The sequence below is a fragment of the Camellia sinensis genome, chromosome 14 (assembly GCF_055761805.1).
Source record: "Camellia sinensis isolate YWXY chromosome 14, ASM5576180v1, whole genome shotgun sequence".
NCBI lineage: Eukaryota > Viridiplantae > Streptophyta > Magnoliopsida > Ericales > Theaceae > Camellia > Camellia sinensis.
In genome coordinates, this window is record NC_138974.1 from 65,226,859 (window position 1) to 65,243,005 (window position 16,147).

The 16,147-nt window shown below is 34.6% G+C and overlaps 1 long non-coding RNA gene and 1 pseudogene across 1 annotated transcript; one reads left to right on the forward strand and one right to left on the reverse strand.

Moving 5' to 3' along the window:
- The first annotated feature begins 4,650 nt into the window (after nucleotides 1-4,650).
- Nucleotides 4,651-7,340, forward strand: LOC114264747 (UDP-glucose iridoid glucosyltransferase pseudogene; annotated as a pseudogene).
- A 2,395-nt stretch (nucleotides 7,341-9,735) lies between these two features.
- On the reverse strand, nucleotides 9,736-13,324 carry LOC114289656 (uncharacterized). The gene is made up of 3 exons (XR_003638670.2): nucleotides 13,184-13,324; nucleotides 10,533-10,652; nucleotides 9,736-10,082 (listed from the first exon to the last, which is right to left on the reverse strand). It is a non-coding gene; the product is annotated as an uncharacterized LOC114289656 (long non-coding RNA).
- Between the last annotated feature and the right edge of the window lie 2,823 nt (nucleotides 13,325-16,147).

Here is a 16,147-nt window from a genome sequence, read left to right on the forward strand (position 1 = left end):
GTATGGCGAATCACTTTTTGTTTGCTTCATTTTCAATATTTCAAATAAATTTCTTATAATCTAATTTAATCTTTTAAAAAAATTACTATCTATTTTAATTATTTATAACATCGTGCAATTAAGAATATTGTATAAAGAATTTAATTAAATTTAAGACATAATTGAATGGTGAATAAATGTTTCTTGCTGGAGAATTAGGATATATCTCTGTAGAAATATAAACGCCTTGTTTGGCAAAAGTTTAATAGTTAATTTTAAGTTAAAATTTATAAAAAGGTAAAATAAGTTTAAATAATTAGTCTTTGTTTGGAAAGAGTTAGCTTGATTTTTTGATTTTTTTGACTATTTAGTCCTGATTTTTTAGTCTCGTTTGATTTTTATCTTTAACTTTTTTTATTTTTATGAAAAAAAAAATGTAATAATTATGATTTGGATGTGACATTTTATTTTATTGATTTATGTAGTTAATTTTATTTTATTTTTAGTCAAAAAGTTAAAATCAATCATAACTCTAACAAGATAAACTATCACATCAAATTCATAATTATTTTATTTTTTTCTTTCTTAAATATTACATAAAATAATTAAAAATTAAAATAACCTACTAAAATAATCAATTTTCCAAACAAAGCTAAAATAGTATGTGCCAATTGATGTTATTGAGAGTGTCTAAACATTGCTTCTTGATGTTATTGCTATGTTTACTTTACGATTTAGTGAGGATTTTGAGTGTTTTGTCGAATTGTTTGTGCATTTATGTTTGTACACCGAGGCAATTTGGAAAGTTGGAAAAATATTAGTTTTTTTAATTTTTTAGGTTTTTTACACAAAAAAATTCAAAAAAAAATTTAATTTTTTTTAGCAAAAAAGTTAGTCTTTTAACAAAAAAAACTAAGAAAGTTAAAAAAATTAATTTTTTACCAATTTGGCAAAACACCATTCTGTACTGAACCGTAATCAGATTTGGGAAAACTGTAAGTATGGCGACTCACTTTTTGTTTGCTTCATTGTCAAATAAATTTCTTATAATCTACTTTAATCTTTAAAAAAAAATTGCTATCTATCATAATGATTTGTAACATCGTGCAATTACGTATATTAGATAAAGAATTTAATTAAATTTAAGACATAATTTAATGGTGAATAAATGTTTCTCTTTAGGGGAATTAGGATATATCTCTGCAAAAATATAAACTTTTGTTTTGGCAAAGGTTTAAATAGTTAATTTAAGGTTAAAATTTATAAAGATATAATATAAGGCCCCGTTTGGGAACTTATCTTTTTAGTCAAAAAGTCAAAAAGTTACATTTTTAACCAAAAAGTCAACAATTCATACAAAAAAGTCAAAGATTCTCTTTTCTCTCTACTTTTTGTATATCTTTTCGTAATTAGCAAAAAAGTCATCCCAAACATATAAGTTTTTTTTACCTACTTTTTTAGCCAAATAACCAAAAAATTACTAAATTAGCCTGTTCCCAAACGAGGCCTAAGTTAAAATAATCAGTCTTTGTTTGGAAAGAGTCAAAATAACATGGTTTTCTTAGCTATTTTAACTTGATTTTTTTAGTCTCCTTTAGTTTTTGTTTTTGACTTATTTGATTTTTGTGAGAAAAAAAATATAATGATTATGATTTAGATGTGATATTTTGTTTTAATGATTTATGTAGTCAATTTTTCTTTTGTACATTTTTAGCCAAAAAGTCAAAACTAAACATAGTTTCAATAAGATAAAATATCACGTTAAATCCATAATCATTTCATTTTTTTTTTCTCTCACAAACATCACATCCAATTATAAAAAAATTCAACCATATTCCTAAATATAAAAATTTTAACCTATTAAAATAATCAAAAACTAAAATAATTTACTACAATAGTCAACATCCCAAATAAAGCCAAAATAGTACGTGCAAACTGATTTTAAGGGAGAAGAGCAACCATTCCAGAGCTTTTGCAACACAATGAGGCTGTGCATTACGAAATTGACTTAGTTTATATATTATTTGGAATTTTTAGAATATTATGGTGGGTTCAATTGAAATTTGATTCGGAGCGATTAAATTAGATTAATCAATGTCCAATTGAGTAGCTTAAGCGCTAATTTAATCAAGCCACTAATTAAGCATATATAAGGCCTATACACACCACTTGAGCCATCTTTTTCTCATCATCTTTGAGCCTGCAAGAGACAAACATGAGTAACCAAAGAATTTGCTAGAAATTGAAGGAATTGGACTTAGAACAACAAGAATTAAGCTCCTAGTTCTCACATTGACAAGCTAAGGTAAGAATTCAAGATTTGATCTTGTTCTTGAGTTGGTGAATTTATGAATTCTAGAGAACTGAGTGGTTTATTGTGAGAAATGAGCTAGAAGGAAGGAACATAGATCATACCATGCATGCATGTTCATTTGAGCACAATTTGAGGTTGTTTCAAAGAATCTCCTCTTGCATGTCCTTATCTTGATCTTCTTCTAAGAATTCAACATGTTTTTGAGTTACACACCTCATTGGATCATGTTTTGAAAGCTTGGAACTTGCATCTTTACATGCATGATATGTGATGTTATATTTTCAAAGATTTGGGTTTTGTTTTGGACAATTGGCAAGCTTTTGGGCCTTGATTTTGTGAAATGATTTTGAATTTACCATGGTTTCACCATTTACAAGTATTTCTTATAGTTTTTTCAAGTTTTTGGGCAAAAAGACCATGTTTTACAGCTTCAAATTTGAGTTTTGAACTGAGAAGAGCAATCTGGAAATTTTAGAATTTTGCTCACCACTCGAGCGGAACGACGGATTCTTCGCTCGAGCAACCACTTTGCGATCTTGTACTTCTGGTCGAGCGACCAAAAGTTCGCTCAAGCGTGAAATGCAAACTCCCAAAAGTTTCATATTTTTGCAGACCGCTTGAGCGACAAGAGTTGCGTTAGAGAGAAGACTCGAGCGACCGTCAAGCGTCCGTCGAGCTTGAAAATCACACAACCAGTACTTTTTCAAAGTTTGCAAACCGCTCGAGCGAAGGAAGTTGCGATCGAGCGGCCCCTCACATGTTTACATGTCCCCTCGAGCGAAAAAAGTTGAGCTCGAGCGGGACCCCTATTTTCAGCAAGTTTGGTTAAGTGTTTCCAGGTACATTTTGGCATCCACGTTGCATCCTAGGCATTCCTAGGCTAAGATTAAGTCACAATAATGAGAGTGAAGGCTAGAAACACACTAATAAAAAAATGAAATAAGTAATGTACAATCTAAGCGTGTGTTTTAATAAATGTATCTGTTATGATTGGTGTAGGTAATGTGCCGTGAGCAGTTGATCCATTGGTTTGCTGCCAAGCTATCTGTAAAGCTATTTATGAGTAATAACTTAGCAAAGCTATGTTCAATATGAAATACTTTCCAAACATTATGATATGATATGAATTGTTTTTGAATGATACAAAAAGCTATTATGTGATTACATGAATAATGATCCACTTCTTTGAAATATTTATGTGGTATCCTTAGTAGAGACCCTCGCCCAGGGGATATAATACTGTGGCTTATGATCATAGGGCCCTTGCCTAGGGGAGACAATACCCTGGCCTAGGCCCTTACCCGGGGGAAATAATACCGTGGCACAGGTCCTCGCCCGGGAAAAACAATACTGTGGCTCATGTATGAAATATGTTACCCGGTACCGGAGGTTCCAATGTGGAACTTAATAAGCTTGTCCAAAGAGATATGTTTGATGCTAACAAATACACCACTTATGATATGAATACGTTTATGATTATGTTTTTTATACGAATATAGATATGCTTCTGTTCAATAAGAGATTTGAAGTTATGCTTGTGATGGACATCATTCATTTAAACACTTTACTCTGTTATTATTAACTGGGCTTCCGCTCACTATTTATATTATGTATGTAAGTGATCAGACACATGACCAAACTCAGAATTAAGGACTTGGTGTATCATTTTTCTCAGCCAGCCATCGTGCCTCCGAGGAGGTTCCCTTTTGTGAGCGAGTCAAGTTTAAATGGCTTGAGTTTAAGACCTTGTCTTCCTTTGGGTGTAGAACAAGTTTTCTTTTATTTGTATATTGGGCTAAGTCCCTTTTGGCTATATCTGTAATAAATATGACGAAGACTACTGCATTATGACGTCACGTATATGTGTATAAAGTTTTAAAAAAAATTTATGTTCCATATATGTCTCCACAGCTCAATGGACTATGTATGTTTCTATATTTGCTTCTGTAGTCCCTAATTATAAGTTATTCTGTTTAGAGGTCTTTAATAATCCAAGGATTACTGGCCGGTTATGGCACAAAACCCATAGGGGCGGGTTTGGGTCGTGACACTTATAGGTTCAAAATTGCGCCACGTATCTCTTTAAATTAAGAATCAATTTTTTTTATTTATTTAATTTTTAAAATTAATGGCCGCAAGTTCAAGAAATTATTTAGTCTATTATGAATTTTAGTGTGACCGTCCAATAAAAAACTGTGTACTTACATTGCTCAATATATAAACTTCAAAAGGGTTGTTCATGCAATATTGTAACCACTAATTTAGAAAGAGAGAGAATGGAAAATCAAGGAAAAGAAAGAGGTGGTGGAAGGGTGGTAGTGCTAGTGCCATGTCCATTACAAGGGCACATAAGTCTTATGATTGAACTGGCTATTGCCCTTCAATCTAAGGGCTTCTCCATCACAATTGCACACACCTTCTTCAACTCTCCCAACCCTTCTAATCTCACCTTCCACCCTATCCCAGGCGGCCTAACCAACTGTGACACCTCTTCTGGAGATTTCCCAACTTTTGTGTCGACTATTAACACCAACTGTGAAGCACCAATCAAAGAATGCTTGGCTCAAATGATGAACCAAGAAGAGAGGATGTGGAATGAGGTGGCTTGTATCATCTACGACACACTCATGCACGCTACTGAGACCGTCACTAATCATCTGAAGATTCCGACCATAGCGTTGCGGACCACTGGTGCTTCTGCAATGGTTGTGTATGGTTGCATGACTAGGCTCTATGAGGCAAGCTACTTTCCTTTGGAAGGCATATATACCCTATAATTAACCCACTAACTCACTCTCTCTCACATGCTTTATTAAGGTTAAGGGTATTCACTTGATTATAAGGAAAAAAAAAAAATCATACATACAATATATACTAATGATCACTTGTTATCTATGAATTTTTTAGTTATTTTGTTTGTTTGTCGACCATCTTAGGCTTCATTTGGGATGTGGCGCTTTTGACTTTTTAACTTTTTAGCTATTTTTGGATGAACTTTTTAATTATTTTTTTTGACTTTTGTGAGAGAAAAGCATTTTATTTTATTGACTTTTTAACATATTTTGTCTTTTTATGACTATTTTAGCCTTTTTTGTCTCAAAAACCCTCATGCCAAAAAAGGGCTTAGGTTGTTGGCATGAACTCATTTTATTACAATTTGAACACCCAACCCACTGGATGAAAATATTTTTTGATAATATTAATAATGATTTTGTCATGCAAAAAATTCATAATTATGAAAAATTGTAGAAGGCAATTGTAAAATTCAATATATCTATATTTTTATGTCTAAACATTAGTGTATATACATATATATGTGGTTGTGCACAAGCTGTGTTATGAAATTACAATCCATGTGGCTGAGAGAATTTTTTTTTAATGATAATAATAAATAAATAAATAAATAAATAGAAGAAGAAGAAGAAGAAATGAAGCAATTTTGGCATCACAACTCTTATGCAGGGATTTTCAAAAATCAGAAAAGGGTTATAATATAAAGTTTCACCAATTTAATTTTAAAAAAACAACCAAAAAAAAGAAGAAAAACAGTACATAAAGGAAATTATACATATCTCAACCATGATGACAAAACAAGAAAAAAATAGCAAAACAAAAACTAACTGACAAACATTAAGCAGACACAAGCCCTTGCCGTCTGAAGAATACTAATGTTGTGTTTGGTTGGGGGATTTGAGGAACGATTTGAAAAGAAAAATGAAAAAATTAGGTAAAATGTGAATAAAAAATATACGTACATTTTTTATTCACATTTTACCTAGTTTCACACACATTTTCTCTTTTTTCTTTCCAAATTCTTTCCCAAATCTCCTAACCAAATACAACGTAAGGAGAGATAATGGCAAAATAAAAAACATAGCTAGACAGAAATGTAGAAGTTACTCCACAAAAAAGAAGAAAAAAAACACTACTGCTATAATGATAACAACAAGGCTATCTGAAAATTTTAAATAAATTAGTAGATTTAGTATAAATGAACAATAGATATTAACAAGTATCATTTATCTTATATAAGGAGAATTCTATGCCTTATATACCCTTTATATATTGCAAAAAATTAAGATTATTCACTGACCATAAACTCCATATGTCCAGATTCTAAATTGCAGGACCTAGTCCCAGGACTCCACCCCCTGAGGTTCAAAGACCTACCCATCTCCAAATTCGATAGTGTAGAATCCTTGCTCCAACTTCTATCCATTGTCTGCAACAAAACATCCTCTGCCATCATCTGGAACACCTTGGACTCCCTCGAGAACCCGACATTGTCCGAACTCCAACACTACCATCAAATCCCATTCTTCCTAATCGGCCCTTTGTTCAAAATCTCCTCACCCTCCTTGAGCATTTCCTTACTTGAGGAAAATATCAACTGCATTTCCTGGCTTGACAAGCAAGCCCCAAACTCTGTTCTATACATAAGCTTGGGAAGCTTAGCTTCTGTGAACGAGACAGAGCTAGTAGAGATGGCATGGGGGCTGGCTAACAGTGGGCAGACATTCTTGTGGGTGATTCGACTCGGTTCAGTTCATGGGTCTGAATGGATGGTGCTGTTGCCAGAAGGTTTTGATGATGTGATTGGTGAGAGAGTGCATTGTGATGTGGGCACCCTAAAAGGAGGTGTTGGCTCACAGCGGAGTAGGGGGGTTTTGGAGCCACTGTGGGTGGAATTTGGTCTTGGAAAGTGTTTCAGCGGGGGTTCCAATGATATGTTCGCCGGGTTTCGAAGACCAGAAAGTGAATGCGAGGTATGTTAGTGGTGTGTGGAATGTGGGTCTAGAACTAGTGGGGGATGGATTGGAGAGAGGGAAGATAAAGAGAGTGGTGAGAAGGCTTATGGGAGGGGAAGAAGGGGAGGAGATGAGGCAGAGAGCTACTGATTTGAAGAAAAAGGTTGAGGTCTGTGTTAATGAAGATGGTTTTTCCTACAATTCCTTGAATGACTTGGTAGAATTTATTTTGTCTCTGTGATTTCCTAAATGATCATTTCATGATCTTACATTCAATAAGAAGTTGGTTGTTTCATGAAGACTTTGGATTTTAATAGTCTTAGAGTTTATCTGCTAGTTGCATGAAAAAAATAAGACTTTAGAGAGGCAAAAGAGCAATGATACTAATATTAAATGAGTCACAGAATAATTTACTGGAAATGGAATGAGTAATTCTTTGGATAATGTTAGCGATACTGTTGGCTTTTTTGGCTTTCGAAGGTTACTTTCGTAATTATGAGCGTGCCAGAAAGGGTCAATCAGTCCTTACAGAATTGTAATTGCCAAACAATTATTCAGACGATTGTGTTATGGTTCTTTCGGCCTCAATAAAGAGGACTTTTACTAGTGGCTTACTGGTAATTTGACTTCAGAAAACTTGAGCATAAGAACAGTTAAATAAACTGAAGTATTTCATTAGTATGAAAAACTTACAATGATCTTAGTTCCGTAGAGAATTACAGCGGCAATATACTCGACAATTACTCCTATAAATGAAGTGCAGCGCAGAAACTTAAAGTACAGGAATATAAAGGATAGGAAATAACACTGGAATATGTAAAGTGATTCTTTTGATTTTTCTTCCTCTCTTCTTTGAAGTCCTTCTTGCTATTTATACTTTCGGAAGATAACCATCGAATTGTACTTCAAACCGTCGAACTGCCCCTCCGTAATCGCTGATCATGCTACCTTATAAGTAGGTCCACTATGCCTTCACTTGCAGTTAGGCTTCCCCCTTATATTCGAATTTGAATGTGAGCAACCATTGAAGCCACGTCACTGTACGTCTCTTTGTTGATCCGCTACTACTCAGATCTTATAACGACCAATATTAATTGCCACGTGTATGATCAGGATCGAAGACCTATCTGGTCTCCCCATATTACCCTCACTTTGCCACGCGTCGAATTGTTACTGGCTTAGTACAAAATGTGTAGCCAACATTACCCCCCGCACTAATATACCCAAGACTTGGTGATATTAGTGGATCAGAGTCCCTTTTCCCACGTTTTAGAACGTGCATGGGTTTTGCATCTTCCTAGAAATGCAACTGTCTCACACCATCTGTATTAATATTCTCATCTTGATCCTTTAAGTACTTCCACTGTCTTATTATTCGAACAGACTGATACATTTCATGGCCAAATTAATCCTTACCTCCAATGATGAAGCATACGAAGAGTCATATGTCGATGCTATTCCTCGTCGAAAGCATGCATTTATTAGCCACCTTTACCCACCTTTCTATATTCAGGTCATGGACGCCTTTGCCAATTACCGAGCTTTGGATTACGAACACATTGCTCTTAATCCTTCGATTCAGAAGGCTACAAACAAAGACATAAGAATTTTCCCCTCTGACCTACCTTTACAGTTCGAACAATCTGTTCTCAAACCTCTAATTCGTAAAATTGCAAACATGGATTTGAGCAACTCTTCTTCACAAATTTCTGTATGGGATAAAGCTGCAACTTCTTCCTCTTCTGGAGGTTCTGACTGGACAAGCTGGTCAGTACCTAAGACTTATGATTTAAAGGAGCGAATCAACCACCATTTTGTTGAGTTCACTGACCCTTTAGAGTTTCCCTCCTATGCTCGAAGTTCAGTTGTTTACCCTTATGTGCCCATTGACCATTGGCGTAGTCTGGAGGAGAATCATCTTGTAGCATGGTATACATCTTTCATGCCTACAAAGATAGTGCACTCTGCTCCTCGCCCAGAAAAAGCACAAGGGTATAACCCATCATTCTTAGCCCAGAAGGCGAAGATCTGTTCTTCTGACTGGCTTGATTATATTAATGCCTTTGTTCCTTCTGCTCCCGTATCATCCTTGAAGACAGAAGCGTCCACACCTTCTTCTTCGTCTCCCGAAATTGATTCTCCCCTACCAATTCTTTCCTAGGCAGAAAAATTGAAGATTGCCCTATCCACGGACACTACAAGAAATTGCAATTTTCACAACACAACAAAATATGTTGCTAAAAGGCAAAACTTATCGGCAAAAAGTTTTGCCGACACATGGAGCTACGTTGGCAACCCGTAGATAAAAGTGAGTCGACAAAACTTTTTGCCAACGAAATTATCATTACGTTAGTAAAAGTAATGCCTTTAGCGACAAACACAGTTGTCGGTAAAAGCCTTCATCCATCGTCGGCAATTTACCTTGCGTCGGCAAAAAATATACTTTTAGCAACACAATATGAGTCGGCAAAAGTAAACTTTTAACAACACATTTACCGATGAATTGTTTGTCGAGAAAGCTTTACTTTTTAGCAACAACAAATTTGCATCGTCAAAAATAATTAAAAATCTTTTATATTTTTTATAAGATCTATTTTACAAACAATTGATTGTGTTGCTAAAAATGCAAAAATCGCTAGCATATATATACTACACATATGACAATAATTTTCTACAAAATTCTCTCCTATGATCTTTATTATAGCACTAACACCTGGGTAGAATACTAGTTGTAAATTCAACTTCTTTGAAAGCAACAACACAATTTTACAGTAACAAAAAGTATTACAACTATATCACCATTACTTTCTACAACTACCCAACCAAATATTATAGTATAATCTCCTTTACAACCCGTAGGAGTTGGTACTAAACTAATGGATATAATAGTAAAAACATCAAAGAGGAATGTATACAAAAAGTATTGAAAACTGTAGGATGATCCACTTCCTGACACAGCATAGCGAAAAAAGTTCCAAACACTACCAAACTTCAAAGCCAAACCATTGAGCTTCAAAATCACCAACGAGCGTGAAGTAACCCTGTCCATTATGAAGCAGCCAATAAGTATTACTAAGATGATACAAGTAAAACCAATCATAAAGCAACAACAAGAGCATTTTTATTTTTTTTTTTTGGGTAAGTAAGTTATAAATTAAAAAGATTTACAAGAGGTAGCCAATTGCAATTGCATATACTTATGAATGAATATAAAAATTTATCCTACAAAAAAATTAATAAAATAAAATAAAAAATTGAACTTTCATATGCATCTAAACATTCAATATTGCAATGGTTTATAACTTTCTTCAGTTTAGGTCATAATCAAAATCAAATGAGTTCGTACCAAAAACAGCACAAAAGACAAAACTAGAGAGCTAATGAATCATCGAAACCAAAAATTAATGGCAGAACAAACCATGAAAGTATCCAACAATTATCGCAATAAATCAAAATTTAAAACGATGGCAAAACCTGGATGATGTACTCACAAGCAAAACAGGCAATAAGAAGATTGAATTGCCAAAGAAATGGGTTCTTAAGCCCTTAGCAAGATTCCCAATTGCCAAGATGGCTTCAACTGCAACAGCTATGTTTACATCTATAATAAGCTGCAAAAGAAAAATAATAATAATAATAATAAGTGAAACTATTTAACAGTCAAGTATAGAAACAATAATCCTAATAGAAGCAAATATGAACGGAGTCACTCTAAACATCTTCCTCATAATCATCATCTTCATAATGTCAAAACACAATTACCATCTTCCTCATCATCACCATCTGTAATGCAAGGAGTCACTCTGATCATCTACATCCTGCTCATAGTAATCATTAGACAACATTTCATCAGCAGGGACATCAATTTGACCCCTTCAAACCTTATCTGCTTCCCTCTGCCCATCATCACCTTCTGGCCCTAATCTATCTTCTCTTTCATCTAATGAATCTTCTTCAGATCCATCCTTGTTTTTATACTCGGATCCACTTTTCGACTCCTGCCCAGATTCTAGTTCAAATGCAATTAAGGTTTCAGACAAATGGTATCACATTACTATTGATCAACATCCCAAAAACCCTAAATAGACTGGCTTCACATTCTCTAAGTCACTTTGTGAAATTTATGTATCTTGCTCCCTACCTATCCATGTGGAATTTGTACATGAGGAGGAATCCATTGTCCCAAAAATCCTCCCACCCACAAGGAAAAGGAAAAAATTTTAAATTTAAAGAAAAAAAAAGAACCAGAGCAAGAAACTGATAACAAAAGAGTGACTTAACAAAGGAAATAATACCATTATTAAGAAACCTGAAGAACATCTGCAACATATATGAAACTCTCAACTACAGGACAATTAGTTCAAATTCTTTCATAAGCAAATGTAATAAAATATCATATGCACATAGTTTGTACATTCTACAGTGTCATGAACAATTCTATTAATTAGCGCACACTGCCGACAAAATAGCATATCCACAATATAGAGATGTAATTGTCACTGTAACTCCTAATGGTAAGTTGAACGAAATGTTAATTATTGAAATAATACAAGTGGAGATTAGATTCATATCTAAAAGAAGTTAGAAAACTTGGGAAAATTTGGGGCAGATTCTGCAGAGAATGCGTGTTAATATCAAAGACAAGCTAGTCTGTGTACATACAAAGAAATGAAAAGGCCTAAAAAGTTACTGAAAATGAAAGAACTATAGTGCACTGCCATAAATAACAACATGTACCAGTCAGACTATAACTAATATCACATTCTTTTGATTTAAGAACAAACAGTCTTTTAAGAAAGAATAACACTGAAGAAAATATGTGAGAACCAATGAACATCACATTGCAAGAAAGCAACCCACTTTTAGATTAAAGGTGGACAAAAAAATGCCTGCAAAAGAAGGATGTTGACTCTGCATACACCATTATAGTACATAGCATAGCACTTTATTTGGAATGCCTACAGGTTTATGTTCACCATGGTTTCCACAATATATTCCAGCCTATCTGTTGTTGCAGGCTACATATAATCTACGTATACATATATTTATCAATTTTTTAAGTTCTTCAAAAAAGCAATTTCCACCATTTGCCAGCCATAGCAGTTCTCTTTCCAGAAGGCTGCAAATTTGATGTTCTACCATTGTCTGCAGTTGCACCATCTTGGTGCCTACTTGCATCATCTGGTTCACCATCACTTCTATAGTGGCCATCCATCTTGATTTCAAAATCTTTATCACTAGAAGTCCTCTCTACATCTTCATTTCCAACCATTCCATGCATTCTCTCCATGGTCTGTCCCTGGCCTTTGTCATCAAAGGCACTTTGCGAAACCGTTTCATTAAAGTAATTCCTAAAAAAAGCCATGTTTCCTCTCACATGGAACACACTTCAATTAGACTTTACTATCACTTCTATTTACAAGGAAAGTTCTTCAAATAGAAAGCAGTAAACGATCACTCAATGCAAGAGACTGTTAATTCTTTAACTATCACCTAAAATTCCCTCCAATGTTTGAGCAACAAACAAAATTTAAATTAGGTCAGTCAATGAAACCTCATTAACCACTTTTACAATTCTAAATAAGCAGAAACTACATCTAAACAAGCTTAGGCAATCAAATAAGCAAATTGATATTAAATTCTAAGCATTTCATGAACCAAACACTATATGACATCAAGTGAGACTTGAAATTCAAGTCAAACACATAAAAATCTTCACAATACTGATAAATTCAAATAAAACCTAACCCGAAAGGAGTATCAAAAATGGTTCAAATGAGGCAAAGACCTAAACAAGACATTTCTAGCAAAAAATAGAACAAGGTTCAAGCACTCTGCTCCCGAAATTCGAATTTCAAGACCAAACAATCAAAAGATTCAACGAAATCCGATCCACATAATTGAAAAACTTTAAAATGTCAAAAATAAAACCAATTCTACAGTGAAAACAATGGATCGCTCACTAGACTAGCGAAATCTATTGAAAATGAAACGAAAACTTCAACCAAAAAAAAAAAACTCCATTAGACAAGCCCTAACAACGAAAAGCTCTAAATTTAACATCACAACCCCAAAATTGGCAGTAAAATGAGACAATCGATTGAAACAAAGAAGCTGATGATTCATCCAAGAACAGACTCACCTTTCTAGAGAGAGAAAGTGACGCGAATTAGGTCAAGATTGAAATTTCGCCACTGCCGAAGAGAGAGCACTGTTTCCAGGTTGAAATCTCGCCGTTGCCAAAGAAAGAAAATCGTGGAGGGAGAGTGATGAGGAGCTTACCTATCTGGAAAAAAAACAAAGGGAATTTTGAGAGAGAACACTCCACCGCCTCGATTTTAGAGGCAGATTAAAAAAATAAAAAATAAAAATATTAAAACTAATTTGAGAAGTATAAAAATTAAAAATATATTTTTAAAATTTTAAAAATTATTTATGACCTCTTAAAAGATAAAATTGTATAAAAATAATAATTATTTTTTTTATTTTTTGACCATATTTTTTTTTAGCTTTTTAGAGAAAAAAAATTCTGAAACAAGTTTATGAAAATAAAACCAAACATATTGAAATTGAAAATCTAACCACATTTTTTAGAAAAGTTTAGATTATCTCAAATTAGTTATCTCAACTTAAGAGAGTGTTTGAGTTTGATGGGTTCATTTTGTGATCTAATTTAATAATCATTTTAATTTTACAATTCAATAACTAAAATATCTAAAACTCTTTGAAAGTTATAATAAAAACACAAATCACTAAATCACCTTATTTCAGCAAAACTTTTACCAACGAATAGTGTTACCATCGCTAAATGTTTACTCTTTGCCCACATCAACTTGCCGTTGCCAAAAGTAAGCACACTAATAGCGACGCTTATTGTGTTGCTAAAAAATAAGTCTCGTAGCTAAATTTTTTGAAATTTTGGCACTAACCAATAATTTTTGTGCCTAGTGATTTATACGTTTTTTTAGCGATGAAAATAAATTGCGTAGGTAAAGGTCTATTTTTACCAATGAAATTGATCACTGTGTCACCAAAAATATAGATTTGGCTATGAAAAATTGACGTCGTCGCCCAAAGTAGTCGCCAAAAGTGCAATTTGTTGTAGTGGGAGAATGTCTTTCCACCCTATAAACCTCTGCCTTCTCCTACCCCAGCTGAGCGGAAACAGGCTCAACTTCTGCTTGCAGCCTTCTTTCACTTGCCCTTTAATGTTCTCGAGGACGAAGTCCCTCTCAAGAACCTTCGATGGGCTTGTGACATCATGACTAGGGGTCATGTCCTTAATCCCCTTGCTCAGGCAGAACTTCATATGTTTCTGGACCAACTTCCATTGCTTCTTCACTGGTATCGTAATTCTATGGCTACTACACAATCTTTAGACCAACTTTCGTCCCTTCGAATTCATGCTCAGTACAAAGCAGAAAACTTTATTGAAGAATTCAATGATTTCAAGAATAAAGATTCTGCGTATTGAGATGACTTAGACATTGATGAATTGGAACAAGGGTTAAGAGAGGTGGCCTTCGAAATAAAGGCTGAAGAGCTCTACTATGAAGTGAGATCACATCAACTTATGCAGCCAATGTTAGAAAATTTAGAAGATAGAATAAGGAAAGAACAAAAGTTCATTGATCATTGTTGGACTAAATTTCATGATCTTGTTATTTATTCCATTCCTTATTTTTATGAGCTCGAGTTTATACCAAGATAGGGTCAGCTGATGTAATTGCTCTGATCTTAATATAAACAAAATTTGTCTTTGTTTGACCCTGTCTTCACTTGTATTTTACTTGTGTTTTAAAAGTCAACTCAGAGCTTCGAACTTCGAACAATTTCATCCTTTAAATCTGGACTTAATTGTTTTAAATAAAACACTAAATGAGCCAATTGTAACCTTTCCAATTTGTGGAATAGAGTTTTGGCTGATTTTCAATTGGAAACAGTGCTTCGAATCTAGCAATCTTACATTCAAAACCTGTTTTGACCATAGTCAACATCTAGTCATTGTCATTATTGCTTTTGATGTTTTGAACACCAAATCTCATCCTTAAAGAAACTCAAGTTTTGCTTCGAAGGACATTACCTTTGTTAAAGAAACTCAAGTTTTGCTTCGAAGGACATTATCTTTGTTAAAAACTCTAAAAACAGGTCTTTAAGCCCTTTTAAAATAAATACTCGAGTATTTTTATTTTTTGGGTAGGGCAACCCACTTCGAAGCTGGCTTCTCTGTTTTCGAAGTCGTTTGACTCAGCTTCGAAGCAAAATATCTTACTTCGAAGCTAGCTTTAACAACCGGGCTTTGTTTTTCCCTCCAAAAGCATCAATGTTGAAGGAAGCTTTTGTACTCGTACTTTTAATACTTAACAGCTCATGTAATATATTTTCAAATACGAGGGCTTTAAAAACCCTTTTGTTTTGTGTTCTGAAATCACATGCTCTTCTAATCGCACAAACCCCTCTTATTACCAATTGTCGGCTTCTCTCTACTTCCTTTCCCGAAGAAAAGCATACCGTCAATGGCTTCTCCTTCAGTATCAGTCGTAGAGCGTATGAGCCCATCTGTGGCCCTGAAGAGGATTATTGATGCGGAATGCGGAAAGTACAAAGCTGGGGAGAAGAGCGCTATTGATGGACGCATCTTTGTCCCTCGTCGCCATGTGCAGTCAGACTATGTGCTCGGGCCCATATTCAAAGAAGTCCTCACTGAACTCCCAACCCTGTATCCCCGACTGGAAAACCAATGTCTTCTCTATGAAGGTGGTCTTGACTGGAGGAACTGGAGGATGAATCGCCCCCACCGATGCTGGCCCACGGTGAGACCAGAGTGGCAAGAATGGTATGATCAGGTTATTCCTGCTAGGACCCTGGACCTCCAAGAACTCTGCCTCCTCGATGCTCTCAGACTATCTAGGGTAACTATTTCAGAGGACCCTTTCCTTGTTCCTGCTGCTCTATGCTTTTGGAATCCTGTCTTTAACTTTTTCCAATTTAGATGTGGGATGATGGCCCCTACTGTTCTTGATATTTGTCATTTACTGGGACTATCTCCCATTGGCACCCCTTTTGGACCAGATTATCCTGATTTAGCAGTCCCTTTCTCTCTCCC